Source organism: Macaca nemestrina, chromosome 9, assembly GCF_043159975.1.
Source record: "Macaca nemestrina isolate mMacNem1 chromosome 9, mMacNem.hap1, whole genome shotgun sequence".
NCBI classification, from domain to species: Eukaryota; Metazoa; Chordata; class Mammalia; order Primates; family Cercopithecidae; genus Macaca; species Macaca nemestrina.
In genome coordinates, this window is record NC_092133.1 from 143,343,735 (window position 1) to 143,368,779 (window position 25,045).

General features: G+C 41.5%; 1 protein-coding gene across 3 annotated transcripts in view; it reads left to right on the forward strand.

The window, feature by feature from the left end:
* The window catches only part of LOC105490813 (La ribonucleoprotein 4B), a 125,108-nt gene that overhangs the window by 16,736 nt on the left and 83,327 nt on the right, over positions 1–25,045 (forward strand). The window contains exon 1 of one of the 3 annotated variants that reach the window (XM_011756724.3): positions 12,834–12,857. The exons of the other annotated variants lie outside the window; for them this stretch is intronic. The gene's annotated coding sequence lies outside the window, so the exon portion shown is untranslated. Of the gene's footprint in view, positions 1–12,833; positions 12,858–25,045 lie in introns of those variants that run through there. 3 annotated transcript variants of the gene reach the window in all.

A 25,045-nucleotide genomic window follows, 5' to 3' on the forward strand; every position in this document is an offset into this window, starting at 1 on the left:
AATATGTGAAACATTAAAGGTTTAAAACTCTTGTTCAAAATAGGATCACAGGTTGCTGTAAAATACTAGTTATTTAGCCAGATAATTGAAAGATTTCAGAAAACAAAAACCTTTTTTTTGTCTTTTTGAGGCGGAGTCTCGCTCTGTCGCCCAGGCTGGAATGCAGTAGTGCGATCTCGGCTCACTGCAACCTCCGCCTCCCGGGTTCACGCCATTCTCCTGCCTCAGCCTCCCGAGTAGCTGGGACTGCAGGCGCCTGCCACCGCGCCCGGCTAATTTTTTGTATTTTCAGTAGAGATGGGGTTTCAGCGTGTTAGCCAGGATGGTCTCAATCTCCTGACCTCGTGATCCCCCGCCTTGGCCTCCCAGAGTGCTGGGATTATAGGTGTGAGCCACCGCGCCCGGCCAAAAATGCAAAAACCTTTACTCTTTTTTGATACTCAGTTTTCTAAACAATCAAATGACCTGACAAAGACAGCACGAGATCAACAGAATCTTTTTCTTGTTTTGCAGCTTATTCAAAAGGTGAACAAAAGTCTTTTGTTATCATCATTAGTATTATATGAACATCTTGTTCAAAAGAGAAAAATAAATTTTACCTTTGCATCAGTATATTATCAATGCTAGAGCCTTTATTTGTTTATTTTTTTTTCTGGAGACGGTCTGCTCTGTTGCCCAGGCTGGAGTGTAGTGGTGTGATCATAGCTCACTGCAGCCTCAAACTCATGGGCTCAAGTGATCCTTCCATCTCAGCCTCCTAAATATAAAGCTGTTTTAATGGAGCTGTCCATCAGATCTCAATCAGCTTGGACCATGCAAGATAAAATTTCCATAAACTTTTTACGACAACTTAAATTTTTTATTAAAGAGCAGACCAGTGCTCCAGGAAAAGTCTGCTGTTCTGACACAGGGGCCCAGTCTCTGGCCCTGCATTAGTGTATGTTGTATAGTAATGTTCAGTTTTAGCAAAATTAAATCTCTTCTAATTTAGCCAGCTTGATTATACGCAATATTTTTTTCACAAGATTAATCTTCTGCGAAGGTTCTACAACTTGCTTAAGCTGGTTTTGACCTATACCTCTTTTTTTTTTTTTTTTTTTTTTAAGCGGAGGAGCAGCGAGTCTACCTCTGTAGCTCAGGCTGGAGAGTGCAGTGGCATGATCTCAGCTCACTGCAACGTCCGCCTTCCGGATCCCGGTTCAAGCAGTTCTTTTGCTTCAGCCTCCTGAGTAGCTGGGATTACAGACACACGCTGCTATGCCCAGCTAATTTTTGTATTTTTAATAGAGACAGGGTTTCACCATGTTGGTCAGGCTGGTCTTGAACTCCTGACCTTGTGATCCACCCACCTTGGCCTCCCAAAGTGCTGGGATTACAGGCGTGAGCCACCACGCCCGATGTGATTTTTTTTTTTTTTTTTTTTTTTTGGCTGAGTCTCCCTCTGTAGTCCAGGCTGGAGTGCAGTGGCACAGTCTCAGCTCACTGCAACCTACCTTTCTTTTTTATACTGGCATTTTACCTTAAGAGAAAAACTTAATTTCCTTTCCCCCTTATCATTTGACCTTGCAAAAATCTCTTGTGTAAAAGGGAAAAACAATTACTTTCTCTTTTCAACTTTCCTTACATCTTTTAAAATATACTCTGTATATAAAATTGTTTCTTACACCTAATAGTTTTAATTACGTATATTAACTACAGTTTACCTCTCAGTAACTCAGATTTCCAGTGAAAAACCCAGGAAGTAATTTTGAACTGTTTTATACCACATGAAAACAATTTCTTAGTATTTCCTCAATTTTTGTTTATAAGAGACCTAAATATATTTAACTTTTCTGTATCCTATAAATGACATAGGTATTTTATGATTATCTGTTAATTAACATAACATGGCTTTTAGATTAAAATTTTGAAAAAGGTTTGTGAAACTATGAAAAGTTTGTTTATAAATATCTAATTTACATTCATCTAATTTATTTATTTATTTATTTTTTTGAGACGCAGCCTTGCTCTATCACCCAGGCTGGAGTGCAGTGGCTTGATCTCAGCTCACTGCAACGTCCGCCTCCTGGGTTCAAGTGATCCTCCCACCTCAGCCTCCCAGGTAGCTGGGACTACAGGCACGTGCCGCCATGCCCAGCTAATTTTTGTATTTTTAGTAGAGACGGGGTTTCACTGTATTGGCCCGGCTGTTCTCGAATTCCTGACCTCAAGTGATTCACCTGCCTCTGCCTCCCAAAGTGATGGGATTAGAAGTGTGAGCCACTGCACCTGGCCCTAATTTATTCTTTTTTTTTTTTTTTTTTTTTTTTTTTTTTGAGACGGAGTCTCGCTCTGTCGCCCAGGCTGGAGTGCAGTGGCCGGATCTCAGCTCACTGCAAGCTCCGCCTCCCGGGTTCACGCCATTCTCCGGCCTCAGCCTCCCGAGTAGCTGGGACTACAGGCGCCCGCCACCTCGCCCGGCTAGTTTTTTGTATTTCTTAATAGAGACGGGGTTTCACCGTGTTAGCCAGGATGGTTTCGATCTCCTGACCTCGTGATCCGCCCGTCTCGGCCTCCCAAAGTGCTGGGATTACAGGCTTGAGCCACCGCGCCCGGCCAATTTATTCATTCTTAACAGTTATTCTGCTTGAATAGTTCATTAAACAAAGCTAGCCATCATCTCAAGTTATTTCTTTGTTAATCCTTTCTACAGCCTGTGAAACCCTAGAGTTAAATGAATGAGTATTTGCTGATGAGAAGACACAGCTCCTTTCATTAAACCAACAAACTAATCTTTATTTACCAATTTACCCAAGTCATGAACTAAAAGACTTTTGAGTTTCTATTTGTCTGATAAAATATTTGATTTAAGCACTTGTGTTTTCTTTAAGCTGGTTAATTAGAGGTCTTTCATATACTTTCGTAGTGAAATATTATATATACATGATACATAAAAGTAAAGACATGCAGATGCACTAACAGAAGCAGATCTTATAGTTTTATAAGATTTTTTCATTTGCTAGTGAAAATAATTCCCCCCTTTTAGACTATCAGTCTCTTAATTATCTGTTCCATTACCCTAAACAACTCAGATTGCTAGGCAACCCTAAATTTTCACTTCCGAAGACATGACTCTCACGTGAAAACTTACATCCCAAAGGCAGAGAACTTAGATCTAAACACTATTATTTGTTGAATCAAAAAGGGATAGTCAGGAATTGCCAGGGAAAAACATTAAACAAAGGTAAGGTTTGCTCTGTGAACCTTAAGCCAATGTTTTTTTCATTGTAAAAGTTTATAGTGGCTTGAGTACAGGAAGGGAGATGCCCTTAGAGGTGTCAGTTTCTTTTGTAAAGAGGTTCAGGATAGCTAGCTAAATGTCAGAAAGTCATATTTGGTGTTTTTGTTTTTGATGGGGTCCCACTTGTCATTCAGGTTGGAGTGCAGTGACCTCTGCAACCTCTGCCTCCCAGGTTCAAGTGATCCTTCTACCTTAGCCTCCCGAGTAGCTAGGACCACAGGTGTGCACCACCATGCCCCGCTAATTTTTTCTTTTTTTGTGTTTTTTTTTTTTTTTTGTCAAGACGAGATTTCTCCATGTTGCCCAGCCTGGTTTTGACCTCTTGAGCTCAGGGGATCTGCCTGCCTCAGCCTCCCAAAGTGCTGAGATTACAGGTGTGAGCCAGTGCGCTCGGCCATAGAAAGTCATGTATTGGAGAGCAGTCTGGTTAGATAGGTGGTCCTCCAACCTAGATGTTTCTTGATTAGATTACTTTAATGAGTGGAAAAAAACATTTGCAGTTTCTAGGGCCTAATACTTAAATTTGAAAAGCAGATGAAAGGCAGAGCATCTAGATCAAGCCTGTCCTACCCTCGGCCTAAGATGGCTTTGAATGTGGCCCAACACAAATTCGTAAATGTTCTTAAAACATTATGAGATTTTTTTTTTCTGATTTTTTTCTTTTTCTTTTCTCTCTCTCTCTCTCTCTCTTTCTCTCTCTCTCTCTCTCTCTCTCTCTCCTCTCTGTTTTTAAGCATCTCATCAGCTATCGTTAGTGTTAGTGTATTTTATGTGTGGCCCAAGATCACTGTGGCCCAGGGAAGCCAAAGATAGGACACCCTTGATCTAGATCTTTAAAAATCAAGGATTCCACTTTTATTAATACACTGAACCTTGGGTCCCCCAAAGGAGGGAAACGCCTTAACGTGTGCCACGCAGAGCTTCCACAGTGTTTCTCACTGCAAGGACATTCCCTCAAGGCTGGTGAGTGGCCCAGTCAGCCCACTGTGACAAGCCCATCCCATATGGGAATCTTATCACTTGGTGGTGAGCACTTATAACCTCCAACTGTTCAAACTGCATCTGTCTAAATGTATAAAGAAAGAGTAGCCATCCTGCAGTAACAACTATTCACTCAGCCACTTCCCAAACCGCAGCTTTCACCAGTGAGCTGTCCGCCCTCGCACACACAAAAGTCAGGCGCTCTCTCACAGTGTAAAGTAATCCCTAAAGCCCCCCAAAACCAACGAAATTGGACAGTGCAAAAGGGAGCAGAGCTTTAGACCTGAGAGGAAACTACTCACAACTCTTCAGACTCTGTAACGAAAACAAGCCCCCCTGCCAAAGCGGGTGAGTGTTGCCTCTTTCTGTGTTCCTAAGAGGGTCTCAGAGTCATAAGAAGTCTCCTCTAGATTTCGTCATGTATCAAATACAGCAAAAGGAAGAAGGAGTAGAAGTGTGGAAGGAAACAGAAGAACAAGTCTTAGAGGAGCATTTTAGGGAGATCTTAAGCTTTCTGAAAGGCAAATGAAGTTTTGTATTTTCCTCTGCAAAAATCATACCAACAAGATTGGAATCAAACAGGGATCAAACACGTTTTAAGATGAGTTTCAGTTGACTGAAAAGAATTCCCAGAAACAGGATCCAAAAGAGGAAAAAGCAGAAAGACATTTTTTCTTCCTTCCAAAAAAACAATGGCCAAAGTATCAGCTTTTTATACTTCTGACCATAGAACTCTGAAAAAGAATCTTTTCAAATCTTATTATCACATTTCAGCAGAAACATAAAGTAGGTTTCCCATTTAGTTTCTCTGGTTCTAAAGCCAACTTTTGCCCCAATTAGGTACACAAATTAATTATTTTAGACACTTCAAAGGATCCTCATTTTGGCTACTGCTGCTTACAACTGTCCTGTGTTAGGTGGCTCCACTTTCTAAATATCTGTAAGAGAGTGCCCCATAAGTGCGCATATATCCAGCTGATGTTTCTACAAAGAGTGCTCAGATTGTGAAGTCCAATTTTGTATAATTTACTAACTTTTGAAAAGTGACAAAAGGCTGGGAATGTGTTTAGGGTCTAAGTGCGATGTGTCTTGGACTGTCCCTAACTGCCAGGTGACAGGGGAGTGCTCAAGCAAGGTACGTGGGAGTAGACCCTCATACCTATCTGCAGGAGCAAAAAGGTTGTGCACTTTTCATTTGGGAACTAACAAGAGTTGGTCACAAATGAAAGGCTAAGTCCTTATTTTCAAATTATAGAAAACAGCTGCAATCTTAAAAGCATGCTTTGTAAAATGTGACCACCAGTATCTGCCAGTCCTTCATCCCAAACCTCTGCGTGAGGCAGAGGTGGAAAAACCTTGACCCGAAATCCTGGCCCTGAGGCAGAGGCAGAAAGAAGGCAGTTGTCTGCGGACCTCTTTACCCAAATCTCTTGTCCAAAGATAGCAAAGCCCTAACTCTTAAAGGAAAGAGGGAATTTGAAAAACAGTCCAAGTAAAGTCTAGATGTTCAGCCAAAGAATGGGAGTTCCAGTTTCAGGAGACCTCTGAAGTGGAGAGTGTCACACTGGTTCCCAGCGCCGCGCTCAGAAAAACCAGTTGATTGAGGGGAGACATTCTGAATCCTGCTGTCTACATCAGGTATGTCAGCCTAAAAGGAAGAAGCTGAGGCAAAATTAATATAAGTAGAGTTGATTTGGACCAAGCCTGAGGATTGCAGCCCAGGTGTGTGGATTCAGGTTGCTCTGAGTATACACCCCATTAGCAGAAGTTGGAAGTAAATTTTTAAAGGGAAAAAAGGCAGTTCCTGAGTTGTTTACAATAAACGTACATCAAAATAACATAAGCTCTTGATTGGCTGTACATTGTTCATTGTTGTCATAGATTTCAGGAACATGAAGATAAGGGTAAGGCAGCCAGTCAGGAACAAAATGACTTTAAACAATTGTGCTCAACATGGATCCGGGGTGGGAAGCATGACAGAAGTCCCACACACATGGCTCTCTGGGCCTGCATACCTCACATAGCTCAACTGCTCTGAGCTATTTTTCTTTTCTCAGTCACATTGTCTATTGAAGTAGGCATATAACCATAACTGACCTATAGTTGTAATACAGTTTATTTATAGAATGGAGATGGTACTGCTATGTCTTAGGTAATTGTCATTTGGAATAGTAAACCAAAGTAAGATTAAAAAAAAAATCTTTGAACTTAAATTCTTTTTTTTTTTTTTTGAGACGGAGTTTTGTTCTTGTTACCCCGGCTGGAGTGCAGTGGGGCAATCTCAGCTCACTGCAGCCTCTGCTTCCCGGGTTCAAGTGATTCTCCAGCCTCAGCCTCCCGAGTAGCTGGGATTACAGGATCCCACCACCATGCCTGGCTAATTTTTATACTTTATTAGTAGAGACGAGGTTTCACCACGTTGGCCAGGCTGGTCTCGAACTCATGACCTCAGGTGATCCACCTGCCTCGGCCTCCCACCGTTCTGGGATTACAGACATGTGCCACTGCGCCTGGTCTCTTTTTTAAAAAGTAGTATCACTTCTGTAAGTAACAGTTTTAGGGGACATTCATCATATTTTAATATTAAACAGTTTATATTGTTGCCTGGGAAACAGTTCTCATCTGCAGGTGTAATGCCTAATATTTGAAGATTGTTGTTGGATTCTGTGCTTGGAATCAGTGACTTTGACTCTCTGAGCAACTTGGAATTTATTTCTTTATTTATTTTTCTTTATGAGACAGAGTCTTGCTGTGTCGCCCAGGCTGGAGGGCAGTGGCACAATCTTGGCTCACTGCAAGCTCCACCTCCCGGGTTCACGCCGTTCTCCTGCCTCAGCCTCCCGAGTAGCTGGGACTACAGGTGCCCGCCACCACGCCCGGCTAATTTTTTGTATTTTTAGTAGAGACGGGGTTTCACCATGTTAGCCAGAATGGTCTCGATCTCCTGACCTCACAATCTACCCACCTCGGCCTCCCAAAGTGCTGGGATTACAGGTGTGAGCCACCGCCCCTGTCCGCAACTTGGAATTTCATAGCTCCCAGGCCTGCCGTTTGGCTCTGCTGTGTAACACATGCTGTGTGCCAGGCACTGTGGTATCTGCTTCGGGTGTCCCCCGAAGGAGGAGAGGTGGGGCCCTCACCACCTGTCAGGGGACGCCCCCCCGCCCCCCCCCTCGCCATGCTGCAGCCTGCATTCCTTGACGTTTCCTTTTCTTGTTTGTAGATGAACTTGGCGGAGTCCTGGAACTTCTGAATTCTGTATCATAGCTTTCAGTAGATTTTGAAAAGGATTTTTTGACCTTTCCCTCCTGAAGAAAAAACAGTTTTTCCTCTGCTCTCACATCACAACAATCAACCCAGAAGAATTCTGTGACCGGTGGTCACCAAGAAGCGTGCGGGGATTTCTCCCCACCAGCAACCAATCAGTTCTACAGCAGGCACCAGCGGGGCACCCTCCCCTTTGATCTCAGCCCTCTACTGGAGATAGTATCAGGTCCCACAGGATGGGGGCTCAGTCCTACAAGACTGCCCCTTCTGATGCCACTTCCACGCCACAGGTTGTTCACCCATGCTTCTGAGGAACCAGTTATACTTCAGGATCCCCATGGCCCCTCTTTGGGTTCCATTACTTTGCTTGACTGATTCACAGAAATGAGGAAAACATGTTTCCTGGTTTATTTTGAAGGATATTACAAAGGATGCAGATGACGAGATGTATAGGGCAAGGTGTGGGAAAAGAGCAAGGGGCTCCCATGCCCTCTTTGGGCTGCCACCCTTTAACAACCTCCACGTGTTGAGCTGTCTGGAAGCTCCACAAACCTAGTTCTTTTTTTTTAGAATGGAGTCTTGTTCTGTCACCGAGGCTGGAGTGCAGTGGCATGATCTCGGCCCAGTCTCACTGCAACGTCCGCCTCCCAGGTTTAAGTGATTCTCCTGCCTCAGCCTCCCGAGTAGCTGGGATTACAGGTGCCTGCCACCACGCCCGGCTGATTTTTGTATTTTTAGTAGAGATGGGGTTTCACCATGTTGGCCAGGCTGGTCTTGAACTTCTAACCTCAAGTGATGCTCCCGCCTCAGCCTCCCAAAGTGCTAGGATTACAGGCGTGAGCCATCATGCCCAGCCTAGGGTTTTTATGGAAACTCCATTACATAGGCATGATTGCTTAAATCATTGGCCATTGATGATCAACTTAACCTTCTGCCAGTTTCCCCTACCTGGAGATTGGGAATGGGCTGAAAGTCCCAACCGTCTAATTCTGGCTCGGTCTTTCTGGTGACTAGTTCCCATCCTGAAACTACCTTAGGACTGCCAGCCCAGTCATATCATTAGTGCACAAAAAGACGTTTATTACTGTGGAGATTCCAGGGAATTTAGGAATTGTATGCCACGAAATGGGAGGAAGACCAAATAGATATATTTTACAATCTCACATCCAATACAAATAATTGTTTTAGTATGTGTTTGCCACTTGGGAACTTTTTTAGTGATTTGTTGTTTTGATAATAAAATTAAAAATTTTAATGTCATCACTTTGTATTTAACTCTTTTGTATGTTTAGATCCCAAGTGCACACTTAAATGGACCTACATGTATGCATATACAAAGTCTAGAGAATAAAATAAAATGAAAATTAACTCAAAGTAATTTTGCCCTCAGCTGTGAGTACTGCCTTTTCCCTTGTTACACCGTTTGGAATGTGCACCAGCAGTGGCCGTTCTTTGGACTCATCCCATTTTCTGGGCTTTATATTTTAAATGCTAGTTAATTTTTCCCACGTTTGTTGCCGCAAGGTAATAAATTATTAATGTATTTACTGAGATTTTACTCGTTTAGGTACTGTGTTAGGAATACAGCGGTGAACAGGGTAGACAGATTTCTGACCTCCCAGTGATAAAACTTGAGTGTTTTGAGTGAGGATGGTAATTTGATATGCTGTATTCCCAGGTGTAAAGGTGTGCAGGAGTACATAGAATAACTAACCCAGGCTTTGTGGGAGGATGGGAGAGCATCTCAGTAGCTGTGGTTCTTTTCACTTTATCCTCGTGCAGCCTGTCAGAAGGTTTCAATTGCGAGTCCCTCGCTTTTGGGAGGGCAGTCTCTGGAAGAATCTGGAGTTCAGGGAGGTGGGAGGAAGGGTTTAAGAAACTGGGTAGTAATTCAGTTCAGATGGTGGTTTTCTGAACAGTTTCATGAAGAAACTTACTTGAGAAGAAGTTAAGGCTGTGTTTGCAAGTTTCTGCCTTGGGCACCTGAGTCAATGATATGTCCTTCAATAAGAGAGATTGGTTATCAGTTTGTATTTGTTTTAAATGAGAAGTGGGGAATTGATTTTAAGAAGTCTGTAGGATCATAAGATGTTCACTGGGCATTCGCTTAGATAATTTTGTGCTGCAACGGAGCATATGGTTGTGAACGGAAGCCAGGAGAAACTGGGAGCACAGGAGCATAACTCAAGGAGACAAGGAGGTAGACTCCTTTGCACACATACCGTGGCCTGTCACCAGGATCAACACTGTCTGTGGATCCGTGCATACCTGTGGGTTGCACCACACTGGGGCTGGCTTCTCCTCAGCAAGGCTGTTCCCTCTTCCCACCAGTGGAGTTGTGTGCTTACCAAAGCCAGGTTAGCTTCCAAACTTGTTCATCAATCGTACTCATTCATGCATCTGTGTGATTTAATTAATATAAATTGATCATTGAACGAGTGTAAAAGCAGTTACTCATTTGAAAACTTTGGTCATAGAAGCGTTGTACTGTTCAGAGTGTTTTCCGGTCTCAGCTGCACTTTAAAAAGCAATGAAAATCTTTGTTGATGCATTATGGATATGGTTTATGTGAGAAAGAAAGAATATCTAATTGACTAAGTCTCAGAAAAAGGCCCACATGAATGAAGATGTATAAAATAGCTAAATATGTATTCATCTTTATAATTGCCCATTTGATTTACTATTTCTTCTGATTGCACAGGGCAAAAGCTCTTTTGCCCTACCTAGTGCAGAAGAGCATTCCCAAGAGACTGAGAAAGCAGGTGAGGGAGTAGAAGAGGGTAGAGTGGGCTTCAAGGGAAAGACTGGTCTGTTCCACTGTGCTGAGAGGCCCTCCCTGTCCAGCAGCAAGCAGGAGGCTGGTGCTTGTAGAAGGAACGTTTTCTGGGAGGTTGGAGATAGAAACAGTTGAGAGCTGCCTCCTCAGCAGGAGGCCAGTCCCATTGATTCTGCCCTCCTTCCCTGTACCTCAGCTCCTCCCCTCCCCACCTTCACTTTCTTTCTTTTGCGACAGAGTAAGCTGTTGAAACAGTGACAGGGAAGAGTAGAACGTAACGGAAAAAAAGAGCATAATTGCAAAGACAGGAGTAAATGGGATCTAGACTAATGAAGATAGGATCCTAACTTTGGTCAAGTGTCTTATGTCTGCTCTAGTTAGATTCCTTGTCTTGACTTTCTGAGGTGTGATTTTCAAGAGCTATATGGGATTGTTATAATTGTTATGGAATATTTCCCTTTCACTGAAGTGCTAAGAAGTACGTATCTATTAGGAATATTAAATTCAAGAAAGGAAGACTTCACATTAATGCGTATGTTAAATAAGGTGTATTTTATCACCACTTACAACACTGTTAAATGGCATTTAATTATTAAGGAAGGTAATTTGCATGTTCAGATAATAAGACTTTAGGTAATGCCTCCAGGGCTGTGTTAATAACTTGAGGAAGACCTTTTTATAACTATAGGTTGAGTATCCCTTACTTGAAATGCTTGCGGCCAGAAGTGTTTATATTTCAGTTATATTTGGAGTTTGGGATATTTGCATATACATGATGAGGTATCTTGGGGATGGGATCCTAAACACAGAATTGTTTCTTACACACCTTATACACATAGCCTGAAGGTAATTTTATACAATGTTTTAAGTAATTTTAGCATGAAATGAGGTCTGTACATTGAACCATCAGAAAGCAAAGATGTCACCATCCCATCCACCCATGTGAACAGTCTGGTTGCTTAATGTCACCATCGTGCCTGGCTCTGGATTTATATGCTACCAAGTGGCAGTCATCTTCTTATCCTTGCTCACATGGGAGTACTCAGCAGTAAAGAACATGACATAGCATTAATACAGTGAGGAAATGATGTGCTCAGGTAACTAACCAGTCCAGTAATATCGCCATAGTACCTGAATCAGCCATCAGATAACAGCAGCAGCAGACTTCAGTCTCTACCTACGATACTGTGTTGTGATTAAAAGGTCACTGTACACTGTGTTTTACGTATTTATTTTATTTTTTTATTTTACTTTATTTTATTTTGAGACAGAGTCTTCCTCTGTTGCCCAGGCTGGAGTGCAGTGGCATGATCTCAGCTTAATGCTCCCCCCCCGCCCCCCCGGGCTCAAGTGATCCTCTTGCCTTAGCCTCCCAAGTGGCCGGGACTACAGGCACATGTCACCATGCTTGACTAATTTTTTAATTTTTTATAGAGACAGTGTTTCACTGTGTTGTCCAGGCTGGTCTCAAACTCCTGAGCTCCAGTGATCTTCCTTTCTTGGCTTCCCATAGTGCTGGGATTACAGGTGTGAGCCACCGCACTCGGCCTGTTTTATCTTTTAGGGCACAGAGTCTCGCTATGCTGCCCATGTTGGTTTTGAACCCCCAGAGCTCAAGGAATCCTCTTGCCTCAGCTCCCTAAGTAGCTAGGACTACAGTTATGCACCATTGTACTTGGAATATGTTTTATTTTTGTAGGTGAGAAGAAACATCAGAATTTTTCACTTGTGATGTCATGTTGGTGCTCAAAAAGTTTTAGATTTTGGAGGATTTCAGATTTCAGATTTTCAGATTAGTGCGGCTCAGCTTGTTTTCTGTCAGTGTTGAGTGTCAAGTTTTTTTTTTTAAACTAAATCAATTTATGTATCATTTCAAGACATCCAGCATTGTATGTTCTAAAAATTGGAATGTGCTTTTTTCCCCATAGAAGAGTTGGGTACCTTCTGGGTATGGTTCTCTGACTCATTCTTAGGAACAAGTATGCCTTCCTATTTGAGCAGCACAGGATTAAAGCAGCTCCGAACTGCTTCCCAGCTCTGACATTTTGCCACTCTAAAAAATGAGTTTGTTCACCACTGCCCCATCTTACTTTTTAAGTATTATGTATTTTCAGTTGAAAACTGTAGTTTTGTGATTATGAATTGGAAAGCTCAGTAGAATATGATCTGTATTCCTTGAAGAAATGCAGGATCCGCTGGAAGGGTGAGGTGGAGAGCGACCTTTTCCGCCCAGCAGAGTGAAGTGGTGTACTCTACAAGGTGCATTCCTGACAAGGAAGGCCCTGCGTGCTGTGCTGCCAATTCTGGCTTTTCCTCAGTTCAGGTGTATACCAATGCTACTGTGTTTGTCCATCGGCATTTTTTTTTGTTTTGTTTTCAGATGTAAATGAGAGGAAGCAAAGATTTTTATGGAGACTATCAATAATCTCAAGAAAATACATATTCAAAATGGAATTAAAGCTGTGCAGTAAGATAAGTTTATATATGCAATTCCTTAAGGTAAAAGTAAATTATAAAAGATTGAATCAGGCAGTTCTGCTCCTTGTCCAAAAGGTAAGATTGCATGTGAAACATCAAGAAGTTGCCTTTGCCTTCTATGGACTCTGGGTATACTTTGTTCGCCATCTGTGAGATCAGTCCATGGCTGAGAGATGGCATAAGTGAGCAGGAGTGCAGCAGTGTGCAGGTGGGTCTGAAGGATGTGGAAGAGTGGAAGTAGGGGTGAGCAGGAGTGCAGCGGTGAGCAGGTGGGTCTGAAGGATGTGGAAGAGTGGAAGTAGGGGTGAGCAGGAGTGCAGCGGTGAGCAGGTGGGTCTGAAGGATGTGGAAGAGTGGAAGTAGGGGACACTAGCAAGTCAGGAGAGGCTTCTTGGGCATCCAGCACACATCCTGCCAGGTTAGGTTGAATTTTGCTTGTCCAGGTTGACCTTCTCAACATGAGAAGTAATTTCTAATGGAATAAAATGCTGATGGACAGAAAAATGGAGGTTAGAATATATTCTAAACAGACTGGACAAAAGAGGCAACTAGCTTTTCAACCAGGTAATTTAACATCTATATTAAAAAGATTTTAGGCTGGGCACAGTGGCTCACACCGGTAATTCCAGCACTTTTTGAGGCCGAAGTGGGCAGATCACTTGAGGTCAGGAGGTTGAGACCAGCCTGGCCAATATGGTGAAACCCTGTCTCTACTAAAAATACAAAAATTAGCTGAGCATGGTGGTGCACACCTGTACTCCTAGGTACTTGGGAGGCTGAGGCAGGAGAATCACTTGAACCTGGGAGGCGGAGGTTGCATTGAGCTGAGATGGCGCCATTGCACTCCAGCCTGGGCAACAGAGTGACACTGTCTTTAAAAAAAAAAAAAAAAAAAAAAAAAATTTATGCTTCTGCTTCAACTTGAAGTTAAATGAAGTGAACATGCTGCAGCGGTGGCCTGCTTTGACTGCAGATTTTGGTTACGGTGCTTCCTGGTAGTCCAGTACTTGACAAGGAAGCTGTGTAAATTAGCTAAGCTTGTGTCTTAAAAAGATACTCCTAATGTAGTTGTCAACTTTTCCATTTGCTTTTCCCCTTGTGAAAGTGTGTGAAAAGATGTGGAAACCCTTCCTAAGAAGCTCTTTACTGGAAAAGGTACAGCACAGAATAAAAGCAAGAAGTGGTACTCTGAGGGCCATGATTTGCACTGCTGCAGCTTAGGGCTTGTGCAAAACAATGTTCTGTGCATTTGGTTTAGGTATTTTATTCAAGCTTCTTTATAACAAAGTATTAGAGTGGTGGTTTTTGAGTTTGTCAAAGGTTTAATGAGTAAAATGCTCTCCTAGCCAGAGAATGAGATGATCTAAACTCCAATTTTGGTGGTGGTTTTGTATTATGTTTTAGTAAGAATCCTAGCTAAAATGGTCTTTTCAAAAGATTGTACTCTCCAGAAGATAATGTCGTAGACCCAGTCACAGGCCTTAACAGTGGAGGGGACTGTTTTCCTTTTCTGTGTGTGTCGACTTAGTAGATATGTTCTAAATTTAAAAACGGGAAGATTTTGAAAGTATATTATTTGATGGTCTTCCCATGTAGGTACTTTTCCAGTCAGATCTTGCTGAAAAATGTTTTTGTATCTCGTGTCTGATTATGTCCTTCTTAGGAGCAGAACCAACTCAAACTATAAATAAAACTCACATTTTCTCACTGCTGACTTTTTCAGTAGAAGCACTGATGTACACTTATAAAGGAAATTTTACAAAATTAATCTTGAAATTTATTGGCAGCATCTCCTTAGGAATACTCCAGTGCTGAGTGCCAGTTTAAATGTATAATTAAACAACTGCTCTACTGAGATTGGACACATTTCTTTTATCCGTCAGTATCTTTGAGTGACGTGTTTACTCTAAGAACATGAAATGAAAAGAGTATCATAGAGACACTGAATCTTGAAAAAAAACCAAAAGACTAAAATAACAGTTTTGTTGGAAACAGCAGTCTGTTGCTCTGTAAATGTTCCCACTATTCAAGCTTACAGATTCACTTGAGTATATGATCTGTATAAGGTACATGGAAGGAACAGAATAATCTGGCCTAAGGTGCTCTCAAATTATTCTGTTGTAAGATAAGAATGCATTTCAAATATTACAGAGTGGTGCTGGCAGCTGTGAGATATCCATATCATCCAACCAACAGCACAAGGCAGATGAGTGAAGAACTATAATTCCTATTATATTTTATTTTCTGCACTTCTCTATTTAGATATGGACATGTGGAAACCATAATGAAAGTTTCTATTAAGAAATATATCCTTCTGCTGGGCGTGTTGGCTCACTTCTGTAATCCCAGCACTTTGGGAGGCCGAGGCAGGCAGATCACGAGGCCAGGAGTTTGAGACCAGCCTGGCCAACATGGTGAAACTGCGTCTCTACTAACAATACAAAAAATTAGTTGGGCGTGGTGGCAGGAGCCTGTAATCCCACTGTAATCCCAGCTACTTGTGAGACTGAGGCAGGAGAATTGCTTGAACCCAGGAGGCAGAGGTTGCAGTTAGCTGAGATTCCAGCCTGCAAAAAAAAAAAAAAAAAAAAAAAAAAAAGAGGCCAGGTGCTGGTGGCTCACACCTGTAATCCCAGCATTTTGGGAGACTGAGGCGGGCGGATCACAAGTTCAGGAGTTCGAGACCAGCCTGGCCAGTGTGGTGAAACACCATCTCTGTAAAAATACAAAAATTAGACAGGCATGGTAGTGCACGCCTGTAGTCCCAGCTACTCAGGAGGCTGAGGCAGGAGAATTGCTTGAACCCGGGAGGCAGGGGTTGCAGTGAGCCGAGATTATGCCACTGCACTCCAGCCTGGGCAACACAGTGAGACTCCTTCTCAAAAAAAAAAGGAAATATATCCTTTTTTAGCCAGGCTTTGTGGCATGCTTCTGTAGTTTCAGCTACCTGGGGAGCTGAAGCAGGAGGATCACTTGGACCCAGAAGGCCGAGGCTGCAATGAACTGAGATTGGGCCACTGCACTCCAGCATGGGTGAAAAAGTGAGACCCTACCTCAAAAAAAAAAGACATTCTTCTTTCTGATCCTAGAATGCTATGACTGTGCTTTTTATTATGTTTATTTTTTATTTTTGAGACCGAGTTTTGCTCTTGTTGCCCAGGCTGGAACGCGATGGCGCGATCTTGGCTCACTGCAACCTCTTCCTCCCAGGTTCAAGCAATTCTCCTGCCTCAGCCTCCCCATTAGCTGAGATTACAGGCGCATGCCACCATTCATGGTTAAGTTTTGTATTTTGGGGTTTCATCATGTTAGCAAGGCTTGTCTCAAACTCCTGACTTCAGATGATCCACCCGCCTTGGCCTCTCAAAGTGCTGGAATTATAGGCGTGAGCCACTGTGCCCAGCCATGATTGTGCTGTGCTTTTAATGATTTGATTTAGCTTCTGTGATCTTTTTTTTTTTTTTCCTGATCAATTTATGTAGCTTTAAAGGGATCAAAGTCTGGATGATAAACTGTTTTCTACAAATTATGTTTGGACATTGAAAGTAACACATTTTGACTTTTTCTAATTGATTCCCAAGGAGATTATATAGTACGTAATTAAGGCAATCTCTAAAGTTCTTAACAGCCCTTTTTCCTTATTTAGGTAAATTTCTATTTACTTATCTAGTTGAATATTACTAATTTTTGTAAAATGGTCTTAATTATATTGGAATTCTTGGAACACATGTCTGTCTAGGAGCATCTTGTGCTGTCCATCTCTGCTCATGTGCCATCCCTTAACTCATTGCTCCTAATCATAGACAATTAGAGTTAGAAGATAACTTAGCAAACTTTACAAACAAAGAAATGGAGTACTTAGACAACACCGTAGTAAAACTGCATGTATTTGAATGTTTCTAACAAAAGGAAGATCATCAAGGTAAGTTGTGATATATCATTGGTAGGATTTGTATTTCTGTCCTGTTCTCAGTATCACTGTGTGCTGTAGATAAGAACGCAGGGCACAGGGACACCTGTGTTCCAAGAAAAGGGAATAGAATGTGCAGAACACGGCAGGTAGAACAGGGAGTAATCTGTTGTAAGTAGGGAGTTCCTGACTTCAGAATACTGTTTTTAGATTCAGGAGAGAGGTTTTATATTTGGCTCCCATACAGTGCGCTCTCATGGGAAATGTCTATTCTAAGGTCAACCCATAATGCAAAAATTATCCATATGCTTGAAGATCCCCGTGTAAGGTACAATATATTTAATGTTATCACTGATGTAATTGATCCAATACCAGTTTTATTCTGGCATTAAATCAAATCACTGTTTTTGATGTATAAAAAGATAAGTATTTGGCTTATATTTAAGTACCATATTGTAAGAAAAAAGATGCTTATCTTTACATACTAAAATCATGATCTGTACATTGGTGCAGTGATTATTACCGTAAAAGGGAAGAAGGAATGAAGACGAGCTAGGGAAACTGTGGGTGCACTTCTCTGAGGTCGTGTTAGGGTGGAACATGCACCCACACGCAGGGATTGATAGAGTGAATTGCCTATAGCACTTAAATGATCTCCAAGCATGCATAGTTGAATAGCAAAATTATGTGTGCATTGATATAGCCTCACTGAACTTACTAGCTTTGTGACTTTGAGTTATCCCCGATCTTAGTTTCTTGCTCTGCTAAATAGGCATGGAACCTAATTAACAGAATTAAGTCGATTTGGTAACATGTGGAGAAAGCACTTAGAATAATCCTTACCAAATCCTTACCAAACTCTTTCTTTTTCTTTCCAGGTTTCTGATTCAGAGACAAGTAATTTGTGTTTCCACATTACCCTTTCGTACCAAAAAAGAATTTCACGCTGTTTAGGAAATGCCTCTTTATTTTGATTTTCTTAGAAATTATCAAGTTCTGAAATTATGATTTTTGCTATTATTGGAAAATCCGATGAGTTATGCCAGACACATGCACCAAAGGGAGGCTCTTAACCTAGTGGTTTATTACTTGGGTTGTTTCTACTTTTCGGCTATTATGAATAATGTTGCTTTGAAAATTCACATACAGGTTTTCAGGCAGATACATGCTTTCAGTTAATCTGGGATATATCCCTAGGAGTAGGATGACTGGTCGTGTGGTAACTTTGTGTTTAACATACTGAGAAACTGCCAGACTTCTTCCCCTGGTGGCTGCTCTGTTTTACATTTGTACCGGCAGTGTGTGAAGACTGTAGTTTCTGTATGTACTTGCCACACTTGCTATTACCTATCTTTCTGATAATAGTCATCCAAGTGGATGCCAAGTGGTATTTTTGTTTTAATTTTCTGTATTTACTCCATTTTATTTAATTTCATTTCAAAGCGGTATTTTGTGTTTTGATTTGTATTTCCCTCATGACGAATGTTATGGAAGATCTTTTCATGTGCTTGCTGGCCATTTTTATATCTTTGGGAAAATGTTCATTTGGATCATTTGCCAATTTTTTTTTTTTTTTTTTTTTTTTGAGATGGAGCCTTGCTTTGCCGCCCAGGCTGGAGTGCAGTGGCATGATTTTGGCATACTGCAACCTCCGCCTCCCAGGTTCAAGTGATTCTCCTGCCTCAGCCTCCCAAGTAGCTGGGATTACAGGCACCCACTACCATGCCTGGCTAATTTTTGTATTTTTAGTAGAGACCGGGTCTCACTGTGTTGACCAGGCTGGTCTTGAACTCCTGACCTCAAGTAATCTGACTGCCTTGGCCTCTGAAAGTGCTGGGATTACAGGCGTGAGCCACTGCACCCAGCTCTCATTTGCCAATTTTTAAGTTGGGTTATTTGTCTCATTGTTGAGTTTTAGGAATTGTTTATATATTCTAGATGTATGTCCCTTATTGGATATATGATTTGCAAATGTTTTTTTCCCATTCTTTGTGTTATCTTTTCACTTTCTTGATAGTGTGATTTGAAGGGCAAAAGTTTTTCATTTTGATGAAATCCAGTGTAGTTTTTTCTTGCTGTTTATGCTTTTAGTGTCATAATTAATAAACCATTACCTAATACAAGTTTATGAAGATTTACTGCTGTTTCCTTCCAAGTCGTATTGTTTTAGCTTTTACATTTACTTCTTTGGTTCATTTTGCCTTAATTTTTGTGTATGTTGAGGTAGGAGCCCAGCTTCATTATTTTCATGTTGACGTTTAGTTGTCCCAGCACCATTTGTTGACAAGATTGTTCTTTTCCCCTCAACTGGTCTTGACACCTTTGTGGAAAATCAGTTGTCTATAAATGTAAGGGTTTCTTCTGGACTCTCGTTTCTTTTTTTTTTTTTTTTTTTTTTTGAGACGGAGTCTTGCTCTGTCGCCCGGGCTGGAGTGCAGGGGCGCGATCTCGGCTCACTGCAAGCTCCGCCTCCCGGGCTTACGCCATTCTCCTGCCTCAGCCTCCCGAGTAGCTGGGACCACAGGCGCCCGCCAACTCGCCCGGCTAGTTTTTTGTATTTTTTAGTAGAGACGGGGTTTCACCGTGTTCGCCAGGATGGTCTCGATCTCCTGACCTCGTGATCCGCCCGTCTCGGCCTCCCAAAGTGCTGGGATTACAGGCTTGAGCCACCGCGCCCGGCCTCTCGTTTCTATTGTATTGATTGATCTATGTGTCTGGTCTATGCTAGTACCATGCTGGTTTGATTACTGTAGCTTTGTAGTAAGATTTGAAATTAGGAAGTGTGTGAGTCGTTCAATTTTAGTCTTTCTCAAGATTGCTTTGGCTATTCTGGGTCCCTTGCATTTCCATAGGAATTTTAGGATCAGCTCAGCAATTTCTGCAAAAATAAATAAATAAATAATATTTATCAAAAAAGTGAATTTATTTATTTATTTATTTATTTTTATTTTTATTTTTTTGAGACGGAGTCTTGCTGTGTCTCCCAGGCTGGAGTGCAGTGGCGTGATCTCGGCTCACTGCAAGCTCCGCCTCCCGGGTTCACGCCATTCTCCCGCCTCAGCCTCCCAAGTAGCTGAGACTACAGGCGCCCGCCACCACGCCCGGCTAGTTTTTTGTATTTTTAGTAGAGACGGGGTTTCACCATGTTAGCCAGGATAGTCTCGATCTCCTGACCTCGTGATCCACCCGCCTCCGCCTCCCAAAGTGCTGGGATTACAGGCAAAAAAGTGAATTTTGATAGGGATTATATTGAATCTGTAGCTTAATTTGGGGATTGTTGGCATTCTAAAAATACCATGTCTTCCCATCCGTAAACATGGTATGTCTTTCCATCCATGAACATGGGCATCTGTCCTTGAGAACTAGGTTTTAAGGGTTTGTATTAGTGGAGTGATTCTCAAGCTTTTGGTCTAAGGACCTCTTTATGCTGTTAAACATTACTGAAGATGTCTAAAAGCTTGAGTTTATTATATGGTTTGTCTCCATGTATGGTTTATGTCTATCTGTATTTACTATGTTAGGTATCAAGAATCAATTAATATTAGAAATATACATTTTTAATAATAACAAACCCATTAGGTAATATAAATAACATTGTTTATGAAAGGTAGCAGTATTTCCCAAAACAAAAAATAATTCAGTGGTAAGAGTGGCATTGGCTTTTCATGCTTTGTAAATCTCTTTAATGTCTGACTTAATAGAATTTTGGCTGGATTCTTACTGCTTTTGCATTTCATCTCTTAGTACTGTGTTATTTTGGTTGAAGTGTGTGAAGGAAATCTGGCCTCAGGTAATTTATTTCATTATTTTAGTAGTCATTTCATACAAATGAATATTGGGTATTCTTTGAATGTTCTTTGATGCTATACCAAAACTCCACTGTGGTTTTGTCCAGAGAATGAGAGCGAAAAAAGCAAAGAACATCTTTGCATTATTTTGAGAATGGTTTGACTTTGTGGCCCCACTGGAAGGGTTTCTGGGTCTCTGGACTATGCCTACACCACACGTTGAGAACCATTGTCTTAGTGAACAGGACTGAACAGTGTAGTTTCACAAGAAAATTTGCTCACGGAATTGCACTTGATTAATCTGTATTGAGAAACAACAGCAAAGCGATTTAGATGCTTCTCCTGCATGGGCAGCAGTGCCCTTTCTGTAGGAAAGATGACAGGGGACCTTGGACTCAGCAACTGGTGGAATCAGCAAGCTGGATGTTTTATTAAGATGTGTAATAAAAATAATACGTTATTTAAAAAACTGAGACTCTGGGAGATGAAACGAAGTAAAAAACTTAATCACACATTGTTAGTCTTTTGGTATATTGTCTTCTAGTTTCTTGTTTTTAAGTACTTACAAAGTTTGTTGTGTGAATTTTTATAAACATATTGCAACTTTAGTATCTACAGTTTTGTCTTTTTAAAAAATCTTTATGCAGTTTTTGTGACTATTTTAACTAATTGTAACATACTACATTAGTTTTTGTTTTTTTGAGGTGGAGTGTTGCTCTGTTGCCCAAACTGGAGTATAGTGGTGTGCTCTCGGCTCACTGCAGTCTCCACCTCCTCGGTTCAAGTGATTCTTGTGCTTCAGCCTCCCGAGTAGCTGGGAATTTTTGTATTTATTTTAGTAGAGACAGGGTTTCACCAGCCTGCTTGGGCAGGCTGGTCTTGAACTCCTGACTTCATGTGATCTCCCTACCATGGTCTCCCAAAGGGTTGGGATTACAGGCATGAGCCTACTTTCTGTGTTATTTCCACCTTTTTTTTTTTTTTTTTTTTTTGCTAAGCTGCTGTGAACATTGTTAATAAGTTTGTTTACACATTTAATATTATTTCATTAATACAAATTTTAAATAGAAATAAGCATATGAAGTCTTAAGTGTGTACTGATAATATATCCAAGTTGGATTTTCTTTTACTTATTATTGTGGACAATTTTATATTTTATGTTATGTTATGTTATGTTATGTTATGTTATGTTATGTTATTTTTTGAGACAGAGTCTTGCTCTGTTGCTCAGGCTGGAGTAGAGTGGTGTGGTCTCGGCTCACTGCAACCTCGGCCTCCCAGATTCAAGCAGTTCTCCTGCCTTAGCCTCCCGAGTAGCCGGGACTACACGCGCACGCCGCCATTCACGGCTAATTTTTTGTATTTTAGTAGAGATGGGGTTTCACTGTGTTGCCGAGGCTGGTCACCACCTCCTGAGCTCAGGCAGTCCGCCCGCCTTGGCCTCCCAGAGTGCTGGGATTATAGGTGTGAGCCACCGCGCCTGGCCTATTGTGGACAGTTTTGAACACATAGAAGTAAAGAAGATACTATAGTGATCCTCAATTAACCAGTCATCTAGCTTTAGCTACCATCAGCTTGCCGCCATTCATATGTTTTTGTTTCTTCTTGCCCCTTAAACTTAAAAATATATATATATTCTTTAAAAAAAACATATTCTAAAGCAAATTCCAGATGTATATCTTTATTCATGAGTCTTTTAGTTTCTAGCTCTTATAAACAAGATCTTTTATAATAAATATAACAATACTGTGATTGGAACTCAATAAAATTAATAGTAATTTTATCATGTCTTTATTACCTAGGCAACCTTCAAGTTTTTCTATGTCAAAAATGTTATTTTAAACCTAATTTATTTGACTCAGAATCCAAACACAGTTCTTACATCACATTGGATTATTTTGGTTAAGGCTTTTCAATTCTGTGGCAATAAAAATAGCTCTCCTTTTAAATGTCTTTTATTTGCTATAGAAATGAGGTCGTCTCTCTTGCCCATGTTTTGGATTTAGATGATGGCTTTGTGCTGCTGTGATTTAACATGTATTTCCCTAGAATTCCCTTTAAACTGGGAGTAAGATCTAGAGGTGTGATTAAGGCTCTTTTTTGGCATGAGTACTTTGTGGATGGTAGCCTTTGATCACGTCAAAAATATAATGCCTAGAGGCCCGGTTTTAATGATACTGAAAAATGGCTTCATTCAGTGTCTCACTTAACCATTTGGAAACCTCCCATCAGTTCTTCACTTGATAATTTTAGCAGACATCAATGATTATTGACTTCATTATTGTATTAGGTATTGGGATATTTTGATTTTTCTGATCCTGTCGTTCACTCCCCATTGACTGTGGTTCTTGCTCTGATCAGCTTTTTGTTTATTCGGAAATGCAGTTCATCCAGGAACAGCAGCTTGAAAGAATTGTTGTTCTTTAGTGATCTTGGGAATAATGAGTGGGTGTCCTGCAATCCCAAGGCGAGCAGTGTGGTGGTGGTGATAGCTCTCATGATCGCTGCCGACTTGTTTTCCGTTCATTCTTCCTGATCCCTGATGTGGTCCCATGCATGGCTATTGGGAATCCCTCCCTCCCTTTGCTGTGGCCTCTGTGTCTTCCTGATGGGACCAGTTGTCTTCATGGCTTCCTGCTTCATGGTAAGATGTCCCAGGCTCATCTCAAATTGAGGAACATTCTACAAAGTAATTAACTAGTACTCTGGAAAAGTGTGGATGAATAAGGCAAGACTGAGGAACTGTGGTGGCTTAAAGGAGACTCCATGGAAGGACAGCTACGTACACCGTGAGGTCCAAGATCAGAGTCCAGACTAGGAAAAGGAAATCAGTGGTAACAGTGGTGTATTGCAGAGGAAGCCTGTACTGTAGTTTAAAAAGTCACACTTCCAATTTTAAAAAATGACCATGTGGAGTTTACTTAGCTTCTTTAATTTTGTATTCATATCTCCTTTGATGTTGAAAATCTGTGTACCTAACATTAAGGAAATTCGTATCAACTTTATCCTGTTCAGTGTGAATATGTGTAGGCATGTATATATACAATATGTAAAATAAAATAGCTTCAAAATAATAATACCAACATTCACCTCAAAAAACAAGCCTACTGAGTACATTTTAAGATTTCTTGGTGTGGCCGGGCACGGTGGCTCACTCCTGTAATCCCAGCACTTTGGGAGGCTAAGGTGGGTGGATCACATGAGGTCAGGAGTTCAAGACCAGCCTAATCAACATGACAAAATCCTGTTTCTACTGGGGGGAAAAAAAAAGCCAGGTGTGGTGTTGCACACCTGTAATCCCAGCTATTCAGGAGGCTGAGGCACGAGAATTGCTTGAGCTCGGGAAGCAGAGGTTTCAGTGAGCCGAGATTGTGCCACTGCACTCCAGCCTGGGCGACAGAGCAAGACTGTCTCAAAAAAAAAAAAAAAAGAATTTTTTTTTTTCCTTGGTGAATTTGTAGGATTTTGTGTGTAAATAGCTGTCCTTTAAATTAACAATAATTTGGCCGGGTGTGGTGGCTCATGCCTGTAATCCCAGAACTTTGGGAGGCCAAGGTGGGCAGATCACGAGGTCAGGAGATCGAGACCATCCTGGCTAACACGGTGAAACCCTGTCTCTACTAAAAATACAAAAAATGCCGGGCGCGGTGGCTCACGCCTGTAATCCCAGCACTTTGGGAGGCCGAGGCGGGCGGATCACAAGGTCAGGAGATCGAGACCACGGTGAAACCCCGTCTATACTAAAAATACAAAAAATTAGCCGGGCGCAGTGGTGGGCGCCTGTAGTCCCAGCTACTCAGGAGGCTGAGGCAGGAGAATGGCGTGAACCCGGGAGGCGGAGCTTGCAGTGAGCCGAGATCGCGCCACTGCACTCCAGCCTGGGCGATAGAGCAAGACTCCCTCTCAAAAAAAAAAAAAACAAAAAAAATTAGCTGGGTGTGGTGGCTGGCACCTGTAGTCCCAGCTACTCGGGGGGCTGAGGCAGGAGAATGGCGTGAACCCGGGAGGCGGAGCTTGCAGTGAGTCCAGATCCTACTACTGCACTCCAGCCTGGGCGACAGAGGGAGACTCTGTCTCAAAAAAACAAAACAAAACAAAATTAATAATTTTTCTCTAAATCATTATGTCACCTACCTGACATATAGTTGTTTATTTGAGATGGTGTTATATTTTTAAGATTGCCTTGTGTGTCTAGAAAGACCATAATGACTGTTTAATCATGCAACAAACATTTCTGGTGTGTATGAAAAGAAATTTTTACAAACTGAATTAAGAGAGTTATGTTATCCCAAGTGTTGAACAAGTTGATAAAACTTCTTTTTTAGACTGTAGCTTTGACAGATGAGGTTAAAAATATGTTACTAGCATAGAGGCCACAGATAGGAAGGGAGAACATACTTATCCTCTCTGCTTTTTAAATAAAGAGACGTTAAATAAAATCCTCCTGTCCAATTCAGTAAGGCCTGCGAGAGGTGTAAGTCTCTGGCAAGTGTGGAGCCTGCCTTTAACTCCTTGGTCTGTTGCGTGGAAATACTTTGCTTTGGCTGGAGGATTCTTTTCTTCCC